General features: G+C 42.2%; 1 non-coding gene across 1 annotated transcript; it reads left to right on the plus strand.

Moving 5' to 3' along the window:
• Positions 1-342: 342 nt before the first annotated feature.
• LOC125355760 lies at positions 343-449 on the plus strand. The gene has a single exon (XR_007211699.1). It is a non-coding gene; the product is annotated as a U6 spliceosomal RNA (small nuclear RNA).
• Positions 450-20,524: the final 20,075 nt, after the last annotated feature.

A 20,524-nucleotide genomic window follows, 5' to 3' on the forward strand; every position in this document is an offset into this window, starting at 1 on the left:
AAAAATGATTAAAGAAGAAAAAATGAAACTAATCCCATAGCTCCAGAAAATCAAACACACTTCCAACAAGAACCATCCAAAGAGGAAAAAAAAATCCTAACTAGGCAAATCAAAGTCAAACTTGTGAAAAACACAAACACTATATGAAAAGGTGTCAGAGAGATTGCTCACCAGAAACAATCGGAGCCATTAAAATCCCAAGAGAAAACCCTAACCAGCTCAACTTCTCTACCAAGGGCAGACATCAGACCAAAATGAAGATTAAAAACAAAGACATTTCCAGATAGATAAAAGGCAAGATGGTAAGTCACAAGGTGATGAAACTCTAAGGAATGCTGGCTGGTGTTCGCTTTGGCAGCACAACTACTAAAATTTAAACATTGCTGAGGAGATTAGCATGGCCCCTGCTCAAGCGTGACATGCAAATTCATAAAATGTTCCATATTTTTAGTCCAGAAGAGAGTGGGATAATATATTCAAAGTACTGAAAGAAGAAAAAGAAGGGGGAAAAAAAAACCTGTCGCCCTTCAGAAATGAAGGAGAGATAAAGACTTTCCAGATAAACATGAGCTGGGACAGCTCATCAAGAGATACCAAAGGGAGTTCTTCACACTGAAATAAAAGCAGCCAATTAATAACACAGAAACACTTAGAAGTACAAAACTCACTGGTAAGAGTAAGTGCCTGATCAGATTCAGACTAGGCTAATAATGTACTGATGACTTGCTAATCTCTAGTATGAAGATTAGAAGACAAAACTGTTAATAATAATAGCTGCAATAACATCAAGAGCAGGAAACGGGTAAGAGAGCGGAAGTTGACTCATTAGCTTAAAATACCTGTTCAAACTATGATTTATGTGGCCTCATACTCACTGCAAAGTGAAAACCTATAGAGACAGAGAAATCAAGGCATGCTAGTACAGAAAATTGTCTAATCATGAAACAAGGCAGCAAGAAAGAACAGAGGACCTACAAAACAGAAAAACAAGATAGCCATATTATAGCCTTTATTAATTAAGCACCTTAAATGTAAATGGCTTAAATTCTTCAACCAAAAGATGTAGAATAACCAGGCACAGTGGCTCAGACCTATAGTTGCAAGCTATTGTGAGGGCAGAGGTATAAGGCCTTCAATTTCAAGGCCAGCCTTAGTAAAGTTAGTCATATCAAATCTTCAAAAGAAAAGTGGGGGGTGGGGTGAGGGGGTGGGTTGGTTGCATGGCTCAGGTGGTAGAGTCCTCAAAGCCCTGTGCTTGATTCCTAGCATTAAGATAGGTAAGTAGGTAGATAGAGGATAGATAGATAGATCAATAGAACCATTTTAAGTATATATGTACCAGGTGTTAGAATCCTAATTATATAAAGCAAACATTAATAAAATGATCTGAAAGGAGAAATAAACTGTAATACAACAATAGCAGGAGACTTTGGTATCTCACTCTCAACAACAGACACATCATCTAGGAAGAAAACAGAACATCAACTTCTACTTCATGCTGCATACAAAAATTTATTTGAGAGGAAGAATAGACCTAAATACAAAGATAACTCTATAAGACTACAATAAAAAAAAAACAACCAATCAGAAGAAAATACCATTGTATTTTATGGACAGTGAAATTTCTTAGACAGGATCCCATTGGACTTGAACTATACCTTCTAAGTATAGCAGCAGACATGTGGAGAACATTCCAGCATGCAGAACATTCCATCCACAGCCACAAAATGCCTGTCTCCTTAAGCAGGACAGTGCCCCAGACGTATCATATAGCAGACTACAAAATAATATTCTCAAGTTTGAACAAATTCAAGAAAATTGAAATAACATCCATATGTTTGCAGACCTCAAGGGTGTGAAGCTAGAAATCAATAGTAGGAGGAATTTTGGAAAACTCATAAGTATGTGGATAAAAAACAAACTCCTGAACACCTAGGGTCCAAAGAGAAATGGAAATGGAAATTTAAAAGTATCTTGAGACAAACAAAATTGGAAGCATAATGTGCCAAAACTTATGGGTCTTAGTAAAAGAGGCTCAAAGAAGAAATTTTATAACAACAAATACATTGGAAAGAAAAAAGATAACAAATAACCTAATGTGACATCTTGGGAAACTAGTCAAAGACTAAACTAGTAGAAGAAAAAAGAAACCCACACAGAAAGAAAAAGCAATGGTGATAAGCAAACAGTAGGAAAAGAAATCAATGAAACAAAAAATAAAGCAACAAATCTTTACTTTGACTAAGAACAGAGATACATACATATATGTATATGTATACATATATATAAAATAAGAAATGAAAGAAAGCATTGCAATGATGGCATCAGAGACACATAATATGCATGTCTGTGAAATAGCACAGAAATACAAAGGAACATTGAGAATACAATGAATAATCAGATGTCAATAAATTTGATGGCTTAGAAAAGTAGACAACTTCCTAGAAACACTCAAAATACCAAGACTGGAGCATGAAAAGTAATTAGAATAAGGTTGAATTAATAATAAAAATTGCCCTGAATTCTACCAAGCACTAAATGAACTAGTGGCTAGCCTCCTAAATGCTGGGGTGCGAGGGTTGGGACACTGAAAAGGCAGAAGTACCTGCAAACTCATTTTATGATGTCTGTATTACTCTGATACCAAAGCCAGACAAGGATACTACAAGAAAAGAAAATTACAGGCCAATGCACCTGATAAACACAAATGAAAAGAAAAAAAATTCAACGGGAACTAACAAACCAAATTCAAGAACAATTAAAAGAATTATTTACCACAATAAAGTGGAATTTATCCCTGGGAGGTAAAGATGGCTCAATGTATGCAAATCACTACAGTAACAGAACAACCCTTCTCTTTCTAAGTTGCCTGCCTCAGTTATTTCATTGTGGTAACACCAAGTTGACTAATACAGTCATCAAAAGTGATTCTGGGAGGAGGGAGAGGAAGAAGAAGGGAAAATGTCCTCAGGATATCTAATGTAAGCTAGTTCTTTTGAAGAAGAAATTAAAGAACAAAAAAGTGACTCTACACAAAAGATAATCTTTTCAAAGATGCTGCTGAAACAATTGGTTATTCATAAGGAGAAAAATGAACATCAACTCCCACCTCATGCCACACACAAAAATATATTTGAGAGGAAGAATAGATCTAAATAGAAAGATAACACTGCAAGAGTAGGGGGAAAAAAAACAGAAGAAAATACCTTTGTATTTGATGGACAGCAAAATTTCCTAGAGAAGATCCCAAAGCACTTACCTCACCATTCAACAAAACAAAACACAACCCTTGATGTCCTGGGCTTTGTAAGATTTGAAGCTTTTATTCTTCAAAAAAAAAAAAAAAAAAAAAACCCCAACATCAATTAAATGGAAAAGGAAAAAAAAAAAAAAAAAGCAAGCCACAGCCTGCTGGAAGTATTTGCCATGCATTAAATCTGATGAATCTGATAAAGGACTCAGATCCCAAACTATAAATAAAGACAACCCAAGCAGAAAGGAGCAGATGATTTGCATAGACGCATCACCAAAGATGACATAGGTCACTAAGCACAAAGAAAGATGCCTGGCCTCCATGCGGGTTTGCAAACCCACACCCATAGTGGGATTGCCCCTCCCCCCCATGACAGATGGCCTCAAGTGCAGGGACAGCCCCCACCCTCAGCCACCGCAAGTGGGAATACATGCTCCAACCTCTGTGGGGGAAGACTTGGAGTGTTTCTTACTAAGTGAAACGTACACGTTCTCCATGATCCAGCAATTCTATTGTTCACTTGAACATATGTTCACAATCACGTCTCAGCTTAAACAAGTGTCTCATTTCTGTGAGAAATTCCATAGCAATTTTATTCACAATAGTCCCAAACCAGAAGCCACACAATCGTCTATCCATCAGCGAGATAGATAAGCAGATTGGAGAAACTTCTGGCAAGTGGCAATATGGATAAATCTGGAAAACCTCAGGAGATGCTTGACCACTTGAGCCACACCCTAGTTCTTTTTCTTTTTTTCTTAAAAAAAAAATTACCTTAGTTACAACCTTTAGTGTGCCTGGGGCAAGCTGGACAAGGGTCTGCCTATTTATGCTTCCCTTGCCGCTAGGATTTCAGGCATACACCACTGTGTCAAGCTAGGCTGGTCTTGTCTGCCTCGGAAGAAGCTAGGATCACAGACAGGAGCCACTGGCCAATCCCATTTACCCTTAATGACTTCCTAAAGCAGTGACCATCCCTACATGCAGTCACAATGAGGTTAGAACTTTTATACACGAATCATGTAGGGACGGGGGAAGGTGGAATCCAGTCCATAGTGTTAGTAATGAGCTACAGAATGGAACACCTTGAATTCTCATTCTAGCTTTAACACTTCCCAACTATGCTGGGACAATCTCTCAAGTTCCTAAAATTTTTTTTTTCTTTTCATTTTTAAAAATTGAAGTATTTTTATCCAATAAAATTTACACATTTTAAAATACTGCTAAGTGAGCTTTTTAAAGAAATAATCTTTTTATCTTAGAACACTCTTACGTTGACAGAAAAATTGCAAAGATGGTACCACAAGTTCTCATATCCTCTGGATTCAGGTTCCCCTATTAGTAAAGTCATAAGTTAGTGTGGTTCATCTAATAAGCCATTATTTGGGGGTATTTGTGTTAACGGATTTTAGTGTAGATTTCCTGCTGTGGGTTTCAGTGCCCCACCCATGACCCCCCCATTGTCTATAGTTATCATCTCTGTGAACACTTCTCAGGCTGTCCTGATCTCTGGTGACTGGGGCATTTTTGAGGAGCACTGGCTGGGCTTTGAACCATGTTCCTCATCAGAAATGAATTCTGATGTTGATTCTCATACTTATACTGTGATCATGGGATTTTAGGCAGGAAGGACATATGGCTAACATGCTGCTTCCACCATCTCATACCAAGGGCCCAAGCAGTCAACAGGACTCTTGGTTGCTGTTGACTTTGGTCATCAGTGCATGGCAGTATTCTAGGCTTCTCCATGTGGGGTTACATTCCTCCCACTCTACAGCAACATCACATGCAAAGTCCAGAGAGAAGCATGCTCCCTCTCCTTGAGGAAGAGAGAGCTACCTGTGTATTTGGAATTCTTCTGTGAAGGAAATTTGTCTGTGTCCTCAACTTATTCAAAATTTGTTTGTGTCTGTGTGGACTATGAGAAAATTATTTTATTTTGAGGGTTATAATCCAATATATTAAAAATAATATTGCCTCCTATTTTCTTTTGGTAGGTTCCCCATTTCTTCGTTTTCTCTCTCTCTCTCTCTCTCTCTCTCTCTCTCTCTCTCTCTCAGTATCTAGCTCTGTCTTTGTTTCTCATACTTTTGTCATTTTTTACTTTGTCTCACTACAAGATACCTCACATTATCTTGGCTTTCCCCCTCCCCCAAATCCTAGAATCTGACATTTTTCCAGAGCCTCTAGTTGTTTTTGTTGGAGAATGGTATTTAGAAATCAAGACCTGGACACAAGGTATGCTTCTTATTCCTGAATCATCACTGCTTCTGGGCTCGAATCTATGTGTGTTCACTAATTTATGTATACTTTTGTCTACTCACACATCCATATTCATTTTTCATTTAACAAGTAAGCAAGCCAATGAGTTTGTCTTGATACCTCTGAACTTAATCCAGCACTATGGATGCCTGGCTTAGACCAGCAGGTAGACTGATCTAAGGACACTGGGCTTCTGTGTGGGCTGAGAAGTACACTAGCTTATAAAATGAGACAGTTCCCTGCCTTTAGAACTCTGTCTAAAAGAAATCCAAATCCCCAGCTGGTATGTGGGAACCAGATCTCTTACATTAGGTATCTCCCAGATGTGGGATCTCCTCCCTACATGACCAAATACACAAACCAGCCCTGAAAGATGTTGCCTGTCAGTGGATGTTCTTCCTCAACCAATCAGCATTGTGCAGTCTAACAGATGTCTCTCAGTATTACTCCAACAATACTCAAATGCTTGATGGCCCAGAATGTCCCATACCCATATCATTTTCTTGGGTCCAGTGACATCCATAGGTATGCTAGATCTTCTAAGATCTAACTTCAAACACCTCCAAGTAGACTTTTCCATTTGAAGAAACTGAACCTTTGATCTAAGCACAGTCCAGGTAGAGAGGTCTCTTATCCACAAGAAGGGTCCTTGAGGACTCCCTTCCATATCAAATATCTAAGGTGGGTCTTTTCCAGCTATTGAGCTAAATAAAGCATCCTGCTTGCCCCCACTCTAGAGTCAGGGAGGTTACTCAGAAGGAATCAGGCTGGTTAGGTTAATTAGATTGACAGTAGTTGGTAGAAGATGATATCGATTGGACTCAACTAACCAGGCTGAGGAAAAATTCTCTGTGTATATGGCACAATGGGGCATTTTGAAGTATGCTTGACACACCTACTACAGCTTCCCTCACAAGTGATGCAGCTGCTTCAGAGGACATCGATCAGAACGAAGGGTCTACTGGTTGGCCTTGGAGGTTCTAAGAAGAGATTTGAAGAGCCTCAAAAAGAAAGTATGGGAAACTAAAATTTCCCATATAAAAGCTGAGCTTTGAAGAAAGAAAGGTGATTATAGGTTTGCTTGTTTATTGCATTCATTTTGAAAGCTTGAATGTGACCATCATAAAATGGATTCCAGCTCCAAATCTTCTAGTAGGGAAGAATACAGAATGATGATGTAAGTATATTTTCCTTCCCCCAAAATAGATAATCAGATGGGAAGATGGAGAGTAGGAGGGGATGTGTCTGGAGTTTAGACATTGGTCCCTGAGGAGAAGCCGAGCCCTAACATCTATCTGAGTCAAGTTCTTGGTGGAGGTGGGTGTGTAGCCAAATCGCAGGAACCAGATTCATTTTGTGGGGAAGTGAAGTAGAATCTCCAAGAGGAGCTGGAAGATGGCCTGGCTTCCCTAAAGTATAGATGCGAAGAGAGCAAGACTCGGGTGCCACATGGCCTAGGAACTGGAGCAATGACGGTCAACTGACATGCCTAGGCAGGTGGGCTCCACATCTTCATCAGAGTCCTCTCCTTCCCGGTGTGATGAGGCATGCTGAAATCACACAGAAGCTTCCTCAAGGAGAAGCTTTGTAAAGCTTCTAAGAGGAGGGGGTTGGAAAAGCCAAAGGAAGAAGAGAGCAAGGGGAGTGATCTGCACCTGGCTGCAGGCAACCCTGATGCGTGAAAGTATCACCGGTGGCAGGCAGGGTGGAGTGGTGTGTGCTGTGGTTGAACTTGTCACCAGAGAGCCAGGGGAGTCCCTCACCATGGGGACCAGAAAGTTAAGGTTCAGATACTTTACCTGTGCTCACTTCATCTTTCCCCACCTAAGATCATTAAAAGAAGAGAAAGGAGAGAGGAAGATTCTTAAATTCCATTCTAACAGCTGGACATGAGCTGGGTGTCCTTGAGCATACCTGAGTTCCATGAGCATTTTGTGTGGTAGACAAGGGTTTACCAAGCACCTACAGGACTTCTTTCACTAGGCCACTTTTTATCTTAGGCTTTTGCTGAAGAGACTTGCCTAGGCCACATGATCTGTCAGTAACGCACCTGGACTTGAGCTCAAGACATCAGTCACCTAGTCTGAATTCTTTCCACCGTGCCATAGAAGTTGAATCAATTCATTAAAAGAATGGACTTACTCTATAAAAGTGGAGGAGACTTAGAAATGAGACTTGGGGTTAAGCATATAGAGGTTGATTAAATAAGGACAAGAGGAGAGGAGATGGTGAAGGTGTGTTGAATGAAGTAGGAGAAGCTGGGGATTAGACTGTCCTTGTCCCCTGAGAAGAAAGTCTCCTTAAGGAGACAGTGATCTGGGAACAGCTAGCACAGCAAACCCCAACGTCTTAATTTCTAGATATTAAGTTCCACTACAAAAAAACTGGATCACTTACGAAACACAAAGGGGAGAGCCCTTCACAGTAAGGAAATCTGGAAGATTCCTCCTTTGTCAAGTCATCAAGTTCATCACCACTAGAGATGCAGCAAAAGTGGTGGAGTGCCTGCCTAGAAGGCACGAGGCCTTGAGTTCAAACCCCAGTACTGCCAATGACTTTCCCATGACCAATGGTAGGAAAAACAACATCGTGATGTGGCACATTGAGCAGAATACCACAGGATAGATGTTGTAATCCTACCAAAAATGGGCAATCTGAATCTCATCACAAGGAAGCATTCTACAAAACAATCGCTCTGTCTTCTTCAAAACGATCAGCATTGTGAACAACACAGAAAAGTTGAGGGAGAGTTCCAGATTAAAAAAATAGGATGATAATAATAAATAAATCATAAATAAATGCAGTGCATTATCATGGATTTGATCTTGAAATAGAAGTGTCCCTGTTGTTAGGGTCAACTATTGAGACACTGGGAGAAATTAGGATGTGGACTGTCTTTCAGAGAGTCGATTTGTATCCACCATACATTGACTTGTTCTTAGCAGATAGGAATATCAGTATTTACTTGTCCGGATCTATGACTCATCTTTAAATGGTCAGCAAAAATAACAACAATAAGTTGATTTCTGTAAAGAGGAACAACAGACACAAATACAGTTTTTTAAAAAAGCTAAATGAGAGGACCCCAATGAAGGATAGAAGGATATAAAAATATTCTTAGTATTTTTTTTGCAAATTTTGAAATTAAAAAGTTAAAATATGCAAATAGGGAGGTGGTAGCCAACTGGGCTCTGCATTTCTGACAGGTCAACTCAGATGACTTAAGAAGGGACCACTGGACTTAGCAATGTGTCAGTCACCAGTGACCTTAACAAGCATTCTTGTAGAAAAGGGGCAGAAATTTCATTGGCAGGGGTTGGGAAGAGAATGTAAGTGGAGGTTGTGAAACTAGCAATTGGAAACATGTCTTTTTAAGCAAAACGTTTAGTACATTTAGGTAGGTAGGTAGCTGGCTACCATTCTGCTCTTTTATTACTGGTTATTAACTAGTAGCTATGATTATTTCAGCCTGTATTTATTCCCAGAATGGAGTAAAATCCTTTTCATTGATCCTAAGTTCCTAACTCACTGTACACACTCTGAGGTACAAGGTTTAAGAACTTCTTTTTTTTTTTTTTTTTTTTTGTCAGTCATGGGGCTTGAACTCAGGGCCTGGGCACTGTCCCTGAGCTTTTTAGCTCAAGGCTAGTGCTCTACCACTTTGAACTGCAGCACCACTGCTGGTTTTCTGGTGGTTATTTAGCGATAAGTCTCATGGACTTTCTTGCCCGGGCTAGCTTTGAACCATGACTTCAGATCTTAGCCTCCTGAGTAGTTGGGATTATGGGCCTGATTACAATTACATGAGTCAGGTAGTGAATACATTTCATTTTGTACAGTGTCTTCTGCTCCCTCCCTCTCTCCCAGACCCTCACTAAGACTCCCCCCATGAGTTGTATAGTTCACTTTCATCAGTGTCCAGTGAACTCCACTGCTGCACTTTTAAAAAATCCTTTCTCCCTCGAGTTCCATGCTCTCTCCCCGTCTTCCCAAAGATATACATGTGAATACACCATACATAAGGTAAAGAAACAGAATAATCAAAACTAAAAAAAAGTCTTTTGTTTCCATATCTTGGAGTTCATTTCAGTATGTATATTATTTTATATAAATATGAAGAGGCACTTAGGCATTGTACCTTTGTGTTATTCTCCTAAGAGTGTTCTCTTTTCTCACTGTATCTAGAATCCTGAATAATTTATCATATGCCAGTGTATTTTAGATCTAATTTCTGCATAACAGAGAGAACATGGGCCATTTGTCTCTCTGAGCTTGGCTTACCTCACTCAACATGATTTGTTCAAGTTCCATCCATTTCTCTGCAATGACATTTTGTTCTTCCTAGTGGCTGTGTTAAAATTCCATTGTGCATAGGTACTACAGTTTTTGGATCCACCCATCTATTGTGGGACATCTGGGCTATTTCCATATCTTGGCTATTGTGAATAGTGCGGCAATGAACATGGATGTGCAGGTGTCCTTACCATATCCTGGCTCATGATGTTCAAGGTAGATGCCCAGGTGTGGTATGGCTGGGTCATAGGGAAGGTCTATGTCAAACTTTTTAAAATTAAAGACTCAAATATGAACTTGCCATGCATCAGAGAGACAGTTACCAAAAGGCCATATGCAAAAGCTAATCTTTGTAGACTGAATCACATTTTCAATGCGCTGGCTTTTTATGGCACTATGACAGAGAAGCAAATCCATTTGTATTTGGGAATCTGGATTTTCATCTATGATTCCTGTTTGTCTACTGCACAAATTACTTGTTCTCAACCCTCCCCAAAAAAGAGGCCAGGCAGGATCTGTCACTCAGAAGTAAGGCGGAAAATGCTATTTCAGGGAGAGGTCACTGACCCGCAGAAAGCACTCAGGAGAACAGATAAATGAAGCCCAAACACACAACCAGCTTGAGTTGAGCATTGTTGTGCATATGGTACATTCCCTTTGAATTATCCCAGGCAGTGGACGGGGGGCACAGAGACCTCAGTAGAAAGGAAGAAACCCCCCAAAACAGCACAAGAGAGGGGGGAAAAGCAAAGAGAATGAGACAAGCTGAGATGCAAGAGGTGGGAGGGGAGGGGGGAAGAGGAGAAACAAGTCAAAAATCATGATGAGACAGAGAAAGGAGAAAAGAGGAGTGAGAAAGAGGGCAAAGAAGGAAGAACGCTGGTCCCCTCTGCTCAGCTCTCATCCCTGCAGTGGGCATGAGGCAAGGGTACTGCTTTATGCAGCCTGTGCCCTCCCTGTCGGATGGTTAAAGCCAACCCCAGGGGCCCATTTTGAAGGCACAGCTGGCTTGAACTCTCTCATTCTCCTAATCTTTCCCTGATCAGAGGTTTCCAGTACAGAACATAGCAGCATGCCCAGGAAGGAAGCCTGTGTAGCCTTTATCCCCTAAGTCTAGATCTTTCTGGAGTTTGATGCCTCAAGACTGGTTCTTGCATGCAGAACCAGAAAAGAGGACCCAGAGAGGCTACCTTCTCAAAGAGGTACAGTCTTGTAACCCAAACTTTCTGTGAAGCTCCCGAGGCCAGAAATGTGACAGATGAAGAGGGGCCACGTGGAGAGATTTTGGTGCTAAAAAAGACTCTTCCAATGCCCATGCATTCCAATAGGCCACTGGATCCCACTGTCCCAGTCCTGGAGATGGGAGTTCAGGAAGGAGTGAAAACACAGCTGCCAGTCACTCAAGTGTTGGTTGCTGATAGGACAGTTCCTCCAGGGCATGCACCGAGCCCTGGACCTGACCCCCTCCCGGAAGCTTCTCTCCAGGGGTACTGCTCCCAGAATTTCTGCCCGGATCCAGATCCTCTACCTTGGACAGCACCCAGCATTTCTGGTTTGCACCTCACTTCCATGGGATCATGAGAGACCCGAGAAGAGCTCTCGTTGTCTCCTCTTGTTCTTGGATGCCCAGAGTGCTTTCTGATTAGGCCACCTTGAGATATTCTTATGTTTCTGCTTTCTCTCCACCTCTCTCCCACACAACAGCCTTACTTAACCCAGATCTGCTGCTGGCTTCTGAGTTTCAGAGCTGCCATATGTCTCCCACTCCCACTCACTGGCTTAGATAACCTTTCTCTTAGGTTTCGCCCTTCTTGGGGTCTGCCCAGCTCTTGGGAGAGCTTTTTACCTTCCCTGGTTCTGCCTCTTATATGGCAGGTGGTGCTGCCTGCTTCAGACCTTGGGGTAAACCTATCCTGCAATCATCCCAGCTCACTGAGAACTGCACAGAGCCAGAGCCAGAGCCAGTGTCTCACCCCCACCTCTGTGCCCCAAATCCTCCTACAGCAGTTGCCTCCAGCAAGTAGGAGCTCTTTTAATGCCTTGGTCCTGGGCTGGGACTCAGGGCCTAGGAACTGTCCCTACCTGAGCATTTTTGCGCATCTCTCTTTCTCTCTCTCTCTCTCTTTCTTTCTTTCTTTCTTTCTTTCTTTCTTTCTTTCTTTCTTTCTTTCTTTCTTTCTTTCTTTCTTTCTTTCTTTCTTTCTTTCTTTCTATCTTTTGTTGTAGCCTATTGGAGATAAGAGGTGCATAGACTTTCCTGTCCAGGTTGGCTTAGAACCTGGATTCTCAGATCTCAGCCTCCCGAGTTGCTAGGATTACAGGTGTGAGCTACTGGTATCCAGCAGCTTCTCATTAAAAAAAAAAATCAGATTGAACTGAAGAACAAGGAAAAGTAAATGCTTTGTTCACCAATGCAAAATTTTGGCAAAGAGGGCTTAGAATAAATCAGGGGATGTAAAGTTATTGATTACAATTTTTATCTGTTTATCAACAGTCATGGGATCTTCTAGTTACTCCTTTTTTTTTCTTTGTGTATGTGTGTGTGTGGGTGGGGTGGGTGGGTGCCAGTACTGGGGCCTGAACTCTGGGCCAGAGAACTGTCACTTTGATTTTTCACTCAAAGCTGGACCTTTACCACTTGAGTCACAGCTTCACTTGCAGCATTTTGGTGGTGAAATGGTGATAAGAGTCTCATGGGCATTACTGCCTTGGCTGGCTTGGAACCAAGATTCTCAAATCTCAGACTCCTGGGTAGCTAGGATTACAGCATGAGCCACAGTGTCTAGCTTCTTAAAATAACCTTCAGGGGTGACCCAGCAGAAGCAATGCCCTTGTCCAGCCTGTGACATAGAGCAACATTGCTATCTTATTGTATCTTCCCTGCCTCCTCCTCCTCCTCCTCCTCCTCCTCCTCCTCCTCCTCCTCCTCCTCCTCCTCCTCCTCCTCCTCCTCCTCCTCCTCCTCCTCCTCCTCCCCTCCCCCCTCACCCTTCTCCTCCTCCTCCTCCCCCTCCCCTCCCCCTCCCCCTCTCCCTCCCCCTCCTCCTCCATTTTCCTTCTTCTCTTGTACTGGGCCTTGAACTCAGGGCCTGAGTGTTGTTCTGGAGCTTTTGTCCTCAAGCTAGCACTCTACCACTTGAGCCACAGCTTCACTTCCAGCTTCTTTTTTTTCTTCTTCTGGTATTTAATTGGAGATAAGAATCTCACAGACTTTCCTGTGTGGGCTGGCTAGGAACCTCAACCCTCAAATCTCAGTCTCCTGAGTTGCTAGGGTTACAGGTATGAACCACTTGCCCCTGGCTTTGCTTTTAACTTTTGAATTTGTGTAGGATTGTGTTTGGTAGAATTCATCATTGAATCTATTAAAGCCTGGAGTTTTCTTTGCACAAAGACTTTAAATTATAAATCCTATTTCTATGTAAATATATTGGACAGTTCAGATTTATGTCTTATTAGCCATTTTTAATTTGTACCTTTCAAAGAATTTGAAGAATTTAATAATTTCATTTAATTTATTACATTTACGAATATAAATGAATTTTCTTCTCTACTTATGTCTGTAGGATCCATAGGGTGCGTTTTTCATACTATTGGTAATTTATGTTATTATTCTTTTATTCTTGATTAGTTTAGTTACAGGTTTTATCAATTTAATGGATTTTTTTTCAAAGAACCAGTTTTTAGGTTTATTGGTTTTTTTCCTCTACTGGACATTTTCTAGCTTATTGATTTCTGCTCTTGAGTTTCTCGACTTCTACTTACCTTGGGTTCAATTTACATTTTTCTCCCAGCTTCTTAGTTTGAAACTTAAAAAATTGAGGTGAGACCTTTATTTTTCATTCCTAGTATATGCATGTGAAGCTATAAATATCTCTCTGAGCACTGCTTTAGCTGCATAACAAATTGTGGTATGTGATGTTTCCATTTTCATTCAGTTCAGAATATTTTCAAATTTTCTTTGTGATGTCTACTTTGACCCATAAGTTATTTAGAAGTGCATTGTTAAATTTCCAAATATTTGTGGGAGTTTGTATATATCTTGTTTTATTGTTGATTTCTAATTTTGCATTGAATTTCATTTAGAGATTATATGACTTGGTCTTTGTGAATGCACTGAGATGGTTTTTATATCCCAATATATGGTCAGTCTTTATCTTGTGTATTTCTCCTGTTCTTTAAATATATTCTATAAAAATTTTTAAAAGTCAATTGACTGATAGTACTGTGTAGTTCTTCCATATGCTCACATATTTCTTACTATCTGTTCTATGAGCTACTAAAAGAGGAATGGTGAATCTCTGTGGTTGGAGATTATCTAGCTCTTTTAGTTTGGGCAGTTTTTGCTTTAAATTGCGAAGCTTTGTTATTAGGTGCCTTTAGGATTGTTAAGTTTTCTTGACAAATCAACCCTCTCATCTTTGTAAATAACCCTATGAACATTTCTTCTTTGAAAATGTACTTTGTCTCATAATAATACAGCCACTCTGCCTTTCTTTTGGTTTTAATGTATTTTGTTTGCTATATTTCAGTTATAATAAATATATTTGCTTAATATATAGAGTGAGTTTTTCCATAAACATCATATACTTGAGTCATGCTTTTTTAATTGTAATATAACCTTTAGATTCAAATATTTAAACTATTTCTACATCTATCTTATTATTGATATGATTATAGTTAAACCTACCATCTTGCTGTTTGTTTTGTTTTCTATTTTGGCTCATTTATTCTCTCTGTGTGTGTGTGTGTGTGTGTGTGTGTGTGTGTGTGTGTGTGTGGGTACTGGGGCTTGAACTTGGCATGGACATCGTTTCTGAGCTTTTTGTTGTTGTTGTTCTTCAGGGCTAGTGCTCTACCACTTGAGCCGCAGCTTCACTTCTGGATTTTCTGGTGATTACTTGGAGATAAGAGTCTCATGGACTTTCTTGCCTGGGCTGGCTTAAAAGGGCAACCCTCAGACCTCAGCCTCCTGAGTAGCTAGGACTACAGGCATGAGCCACTAGTGCCCACCCAGCTTATCTCTTCTTTTTTCCTTCAGATTTTTTCCCTTGCCTTCTTTTGGATTGATTTTTAGTATTCTAATAAAATTATTGGTTTAATAGTGTCACTATTTTCTGATAGTTTCTCTAAAGTTTACAGTTATGCAATAATTACTTCTTATTAATTTGATACCACTTTATGTACAGTATACAAACTTTATGCTAGCATGTTCTCATTACTCTTCCCATGATCTGTGCTATGATTGTTTTCTGTTTGTGCTTTTGTGTATGTTGTGACTCTCATAATATATCCTATTACTATTATCATTAATTATTATTGTCAGTTGTGGGGCTTGAACTCAGGGCTTGGGCACTGTCCCCGAGCTTTTTTGCTCAAGGCTAGCACTCTACCACTTTGAGTCACAGTGCCTCTTTTGGTTGTCTGGTGGTTAATTGGAGATAAAGGTCTCACGGACTTTCCTGCCCAGGCTGGCTTCAAACCATGATCCTCAGATACCAGCCTCCTGAGTAGCTAGGATTCCAGGCATGAGCCACCAGTGCCTGGCCCATATTATTTTTCTTTTAAGCAATTATCATTCAAAGAAATGTAAGAGTTGTAGGCAAAGCTTTTTTTCTACTTCCTTAAGTTCTTCTCAAGAGGCTGATGTTGTGGAGAAGCACATTATTTTGCCTTTATACCCATCCTTCATCGTTCTTTGAAGGAAAACATAAAGGCCACTGCTCTGGCAGCCACTTTGTGACTACAGTGCAATTTTGCAGATAGAAGCCTTACAAAGGAAGAGTTGAATGGAAGATGGCTACAAGAGAACTATCATCCTGCTTCTGGCCTGGAGTCACTTACTGCTAAATGGTATGTTAAAAACTTCACCTTGCTTCATCTCTTTTTACATTAGCCTTTCACCTTTAGCAGCCAAACAACAACTCCGGACAAATGCTGGTGCAAGGGCCTTCCAGATTGAGAGAAGAACAACAACAAAACGTTGGAAGGGGTGACACTGATCAAGATGCACGGTACACATCAACTGCTTTGTTAAATGGCACCTTCTTTGTACAAAGACTTAAAGATAATTAACAAAAATACAGAAGTGGGAAAAAAAACCCCGAAGATGTAAAGGTGAGGAAACCTGGCAAGGTTGAGGAATGACAAAATGTCCAGAGTGGATGAAATCCAGGACTTGTGGCAAGATATAGAAATACAAAGGTATCAACAAGATAGGTGGAAAGGAAAGCCCTGAATCCATTCATTCCCTTCTAAGAAGCAGGACAGAATCCCAGTCACTTTATCTGACAGTCAAGGCCCGTCACCACCTGGTCCCCGCATGTCCAGACTTAGTGATCGCTTCTCACGTCCCAGGAATCCTAGAGTCACGTGAAATTGCTTGCCATTACTAGAAATCATGTATATGCTTAAAAAAAACCCACCCTATGCCTTGCAATCCCTTTTCCCTTCTCCCACCTCTCTATCTCATTGATTCTCAGCCTCTCAGACGAAGCGCACAGTGGCCCCTTCCTCCTGCAATCTGGTTCAGTGGTAGTCCTCCTCTGGTTTTCATGGCTTTCTGTTATTTCTTCTCCAAGAGATCTCCTGTGCTACTCCACACACTTCCCTGCCACTACAGTGTGACCATAGCTCCTAAAGGGTAAGAACTTCCTTACGTGTCATCACTCTGAATGCCTACTAGGTAATGGCTCATCGTGTGAACCGGGATGAAAATCTTCGAATGCCTGGTCAAGCAATTCAGTTTTATTCTGCAAAGCCCAGCGGGAGATAGCAGGAAGAGATGGAAGGCAACTGTTTGGCATTCTCTTCCTGTGGCCAATGTGAAAGTTCTGGAAACCAGAGGGAAGCCCAGAAGTAGGAGAACCATGTCTGTTCCCAGCAAGGGTCCTTGCCCCTGTCCTGAAATGGTTAAGGTGGCCAAGGCACCCGCCTGTGCAGAGGAGAAATTTCCCTGTCCTTGCCTAAGTGAATGGCTGGGATTAAAGTGACAGCCCACCTTAGTGATGGCGGCATAATTGGTTGTTCAGCTCTGTCCTTGTCAGAGCCTGACAGTTCTGCAGATGCCCTGCTCGGCTCTCCAAAGGTTAGCCTCAGCTGTGCGGCTGGTCATTAATCATTCCTCCCTGACAGGCCACGGTGCAGCCCACAGCTGCCATGCTGCCCCCTCCCCTCAGGCCCCGCCCAGCCCCACCAAGCCAGGCAAGGAGGCAGCCTGAGCTCCCCTCAGAGGACTGGTCTCCATGTGTTTAGACAAGCGGTGGATGTCTCCTCCACCACAGCTGACACCACTACTGAACCACAGCTCAGGTCCTCCTCCTGGAGTGAGGGTCTAAATCATCTCCAAGCTCTCTGTCCCCCTTGACTTTATCTCCTCCTGTTCACCTTTACCCGAGCTTGCTGAGACCAGGGGAACTCTGGCCCAAGAGACCGAAAGACAAGGAGAGCAGTCATTCTGACTACTCAAGCTCAGAAGATGCACAACTAGACTGGGGGCAGAACCCAGGGCAGACTGTGTATTACCCCAAAGCTATGGATTCTGCACATTCTAACATGCCCACAAACCTCTTCTTAGGACTTAGCACTGAGCATTTGGACCAAACTGGTTTTATGCCTAGAGTATGAGGGAAAGGGCTACCACCCTGCTGGTCCCAGGGGGAGAATAATCTAGAAGGAGGCTGAAGAATCAGATTCCCTAGGTTCAAACCTGATGGCACTGATGGCTCACGCTTGTAATCTTAGCTACTCAGGAGGCTGAGATCTGAGGATCAGAATTCAAAGCCGTTCCTAGCAGACAAATCCAAGAGACTTTTCCCTCCAGTCAATCCGCAAAAAGCCAGAAGTGGAGATGTGGCCTAATGGATAGAGTAGCAGCCTTAAGTGAAAAAGCCAAGCAAGAACATGCATCCTTGAGTTCAAGTCTCGATATCAGCACAAAAAAAGACAAAAGAAAGAGCTCCTGGATTCAGAAGAGATCAGGCTTCCATTCTAGCCTCTCTCTTTCCTTTCCAATTCCTTTTCCCTTTCCCTCCCAGTCAGCATGCTGGTGAAGCTGCTGGGGATTGCTGGGCTTCGAGGCAGACCAGTGAGACAGAAGGAAGGAAGGAAAGTGAGCGGTGAGAGGGAGGGCGGGCAGAGTCTGGGTGAGACTGGGCAGGGTGAGCAAGTGAATCAAGAAATGTGGTCAGAGTGGTGAGTGAGGTTAGAACTGGGGCATTTGAATATATATGAATATGAATATGAATATCTCCTATTCCAAGATCCAGAGTATAAAACAAATCTCTGGGTATTTTGCTTCAGGCCCCCAGTGCCTCGCCACTTCCTCTTGATTTCCTTTCTCTTCCCCTTTCAGTGTTCCAGTTTTTCTAGTTCCTACATTTGGCCCCGTGGTCTTGCTTCTTCTCCTCCCCTTGGTGGCCTGCTCCATGTCCCAATGGTTCGGGTCTTGCTCCCTAGCCAGCCAGACTCAAGACAGTCACTTTGAGAGTGCAAGCATGCTCCCAAGCCCCGGTCTCCACTCCAGAGCTGCCGGTTAGTATGTGCACGAGGCAGGCGCCATCATTTCCCCCCATTGATTAGCTGTCCGCCCTCAAAGTTTCCAGAGGAGCGAACAAGGACACAGGGAGATTAGCATTCAGGTCATCATCTGGACTCCAAACTACAAACACTTGCATTTTCACACCCAAAGGTCCCACACAACCAGCCCAGAAAACAGGAGGGCACTGGCAGAGAGCTCACACTCATGCCTATGGGGAAGAAGAGACCTTTCCCAAATGCACCCAGGGCATGGACAGCATCTTCCAATTTGCCTGACACCTTACCATGTCCATGGCTCTGCTTCACCTTCCCAAGAAGAGAGAAGTAATGATTTGTTGGGTTTTTGAATCCTGTGTGTGTGTGTGTGTGTGTGTGTGTGTGTGTGTGTGTGTGTGTGTGCCAGTGCCAAAACTAGGGCTTGAACTCAAGGTCTGGGAGCTGTCCCTTAGCTTTATTCACTCAAAGTTGGTGCTCTACTACTTGAACCACAACTCCACTTCTGACTTTTTGGTGGTTCATTGGAGATAAGTTTCTTGTCGACTTTCCTCCCTAGGGAGGCTTCAAATTGTGATCCTCCAGTCTTAGTCTCCTTACTAGCTAGGATTACACATGTGAGCCACTGGTGCCTGATGAATTTCCTTTGATCCAGGAGTCACACATGTAGGACTGTTTTCCTGACAAAAGTGCTTTATAAAAAGCTACATTCCAAAGCTTAAAAGATGGAAAACAATGGAAGGTTGTTTTGTAAACACACAGGTCATTGTAAAGCAGCTAGAATGAACAGGACACGTGTGAATTGGTAAAAATAAATGTAGCTTATTGCATTTTTTAAAAAGGAAATTGTTTAAAAAAATGTTTTCCCAAATCCTGACAACACAATAAAAATCAGGAGTGTCTAAAAAAAATGAAAAAAAATTAAAAAAAGGAAATTGTGTGTATAGTATGATCTCATTAAAAAATAGAGGAATCTCTATGTCTGTGACCACGTGGATGAATACATTAGTGTAGGCATCAAGAGAGACCAGGTTCATGGGCCAGGTTCATGCTGTAATCCTAGCTACTCAGAAGGCTGAGATCTGAGGATCATGCTTTGAAGCCAGACCAGGGAGAATAGTCCTTGAGACTTTTACTTCCAGTTCATCACCAAAAGACAGAAGTGGAGCTGTGGCTCAAGTGGCAGAGCATCAGCCTTGAGTGGAAAAGCTAAGGAACTGTGCTCAGGCCCTAAGTTCAAGCCCCAGTACTGGCGTAAGTGGGGAGGGAGATTGGAAGGTGTAGACAAAATAAACCACTGGTGGTTGCTCAGGGGGATGAGGAGATGGAGGCACTAGAAAGGGAAATGGGGAAATGCTAACTTCCTCCTCATATGCATGTGTAGTCTGACTTGTTTGCATGAGCATTCCAATTCTGTGATGGGAAAAGAGGAAGGATCAGAAAGGAAGAATAGGAGAATTATAAGACTTCAGAGCAGGGGATTTCTTCCTCCATAAAGAAGAAAGCATCTTGAGTAGTCTTAGGACCTTCCAAAGTTAGGGGTAGGAGAATGGGGCCTGAGCCTGGGAATGAGAACTACAAACTCTAGGCTCATGAATAAGCTTCCACAGTTACAGGGATGTGAGCGGGGGGGGGGGGGGGGGGCACTTAGTGGCAGCTGGACTGCACTTATTCCCCGTGAGTGGTTGCCTAGTAATCTATCCTGGGAGTTGCGGGGGATAAGGACAAGGCAGAACCTTGTCATCCTAACTTGCTAGAGACCACACAGTACATGGATTTTAATGGCAGAATTCCTGGCTCATTCCTTTCTCCACACCACCAACCTTTGGAGAGAGCTTTTCTGCATTGCCTATTGATACTGAAGGAGAGGAGAAAAGAACATTGCAAAGCCAGTTGGAAAGCCATCCCACTTTGTCTCTAGTGTTAAAGAAATGCAAAGGTGATGAATTAGGCAAATTGGTGGATGTCAAGTTGTATCCATCAGGATGATTCAGAGGCTGGAATGAGTAATAGTAACACGGAAGAGCTGTTACTCAGAGTAACCAAATTAGCATGATCGAAAAAGACAAAGGGAAAGCAAGCAGTCAGCAGGTACCCCATGCCTGAGCCTGCCCTCAGTCTCCACATCCCACCTTCTGTCCGGAGCCCTCCCTGAGCTGGCAGGAGTGGTGGGGGTGGGGTGGGGAG

Source organism: Perognathus longimembris, chromosome 7 (genome assembly GCF_023159225.1).
Source record: "Perognathus longimembris pacificus isolate PPM17 chromosome 7, ASM2315922v1, whole genome shotgun sequence".
Taxonomy (NCBI): Eukaryota; Metazoa; Chordata; class Mammalia; order Rodentia; family Heteromyidae; genus Perognathus; species Perognathus longimembris.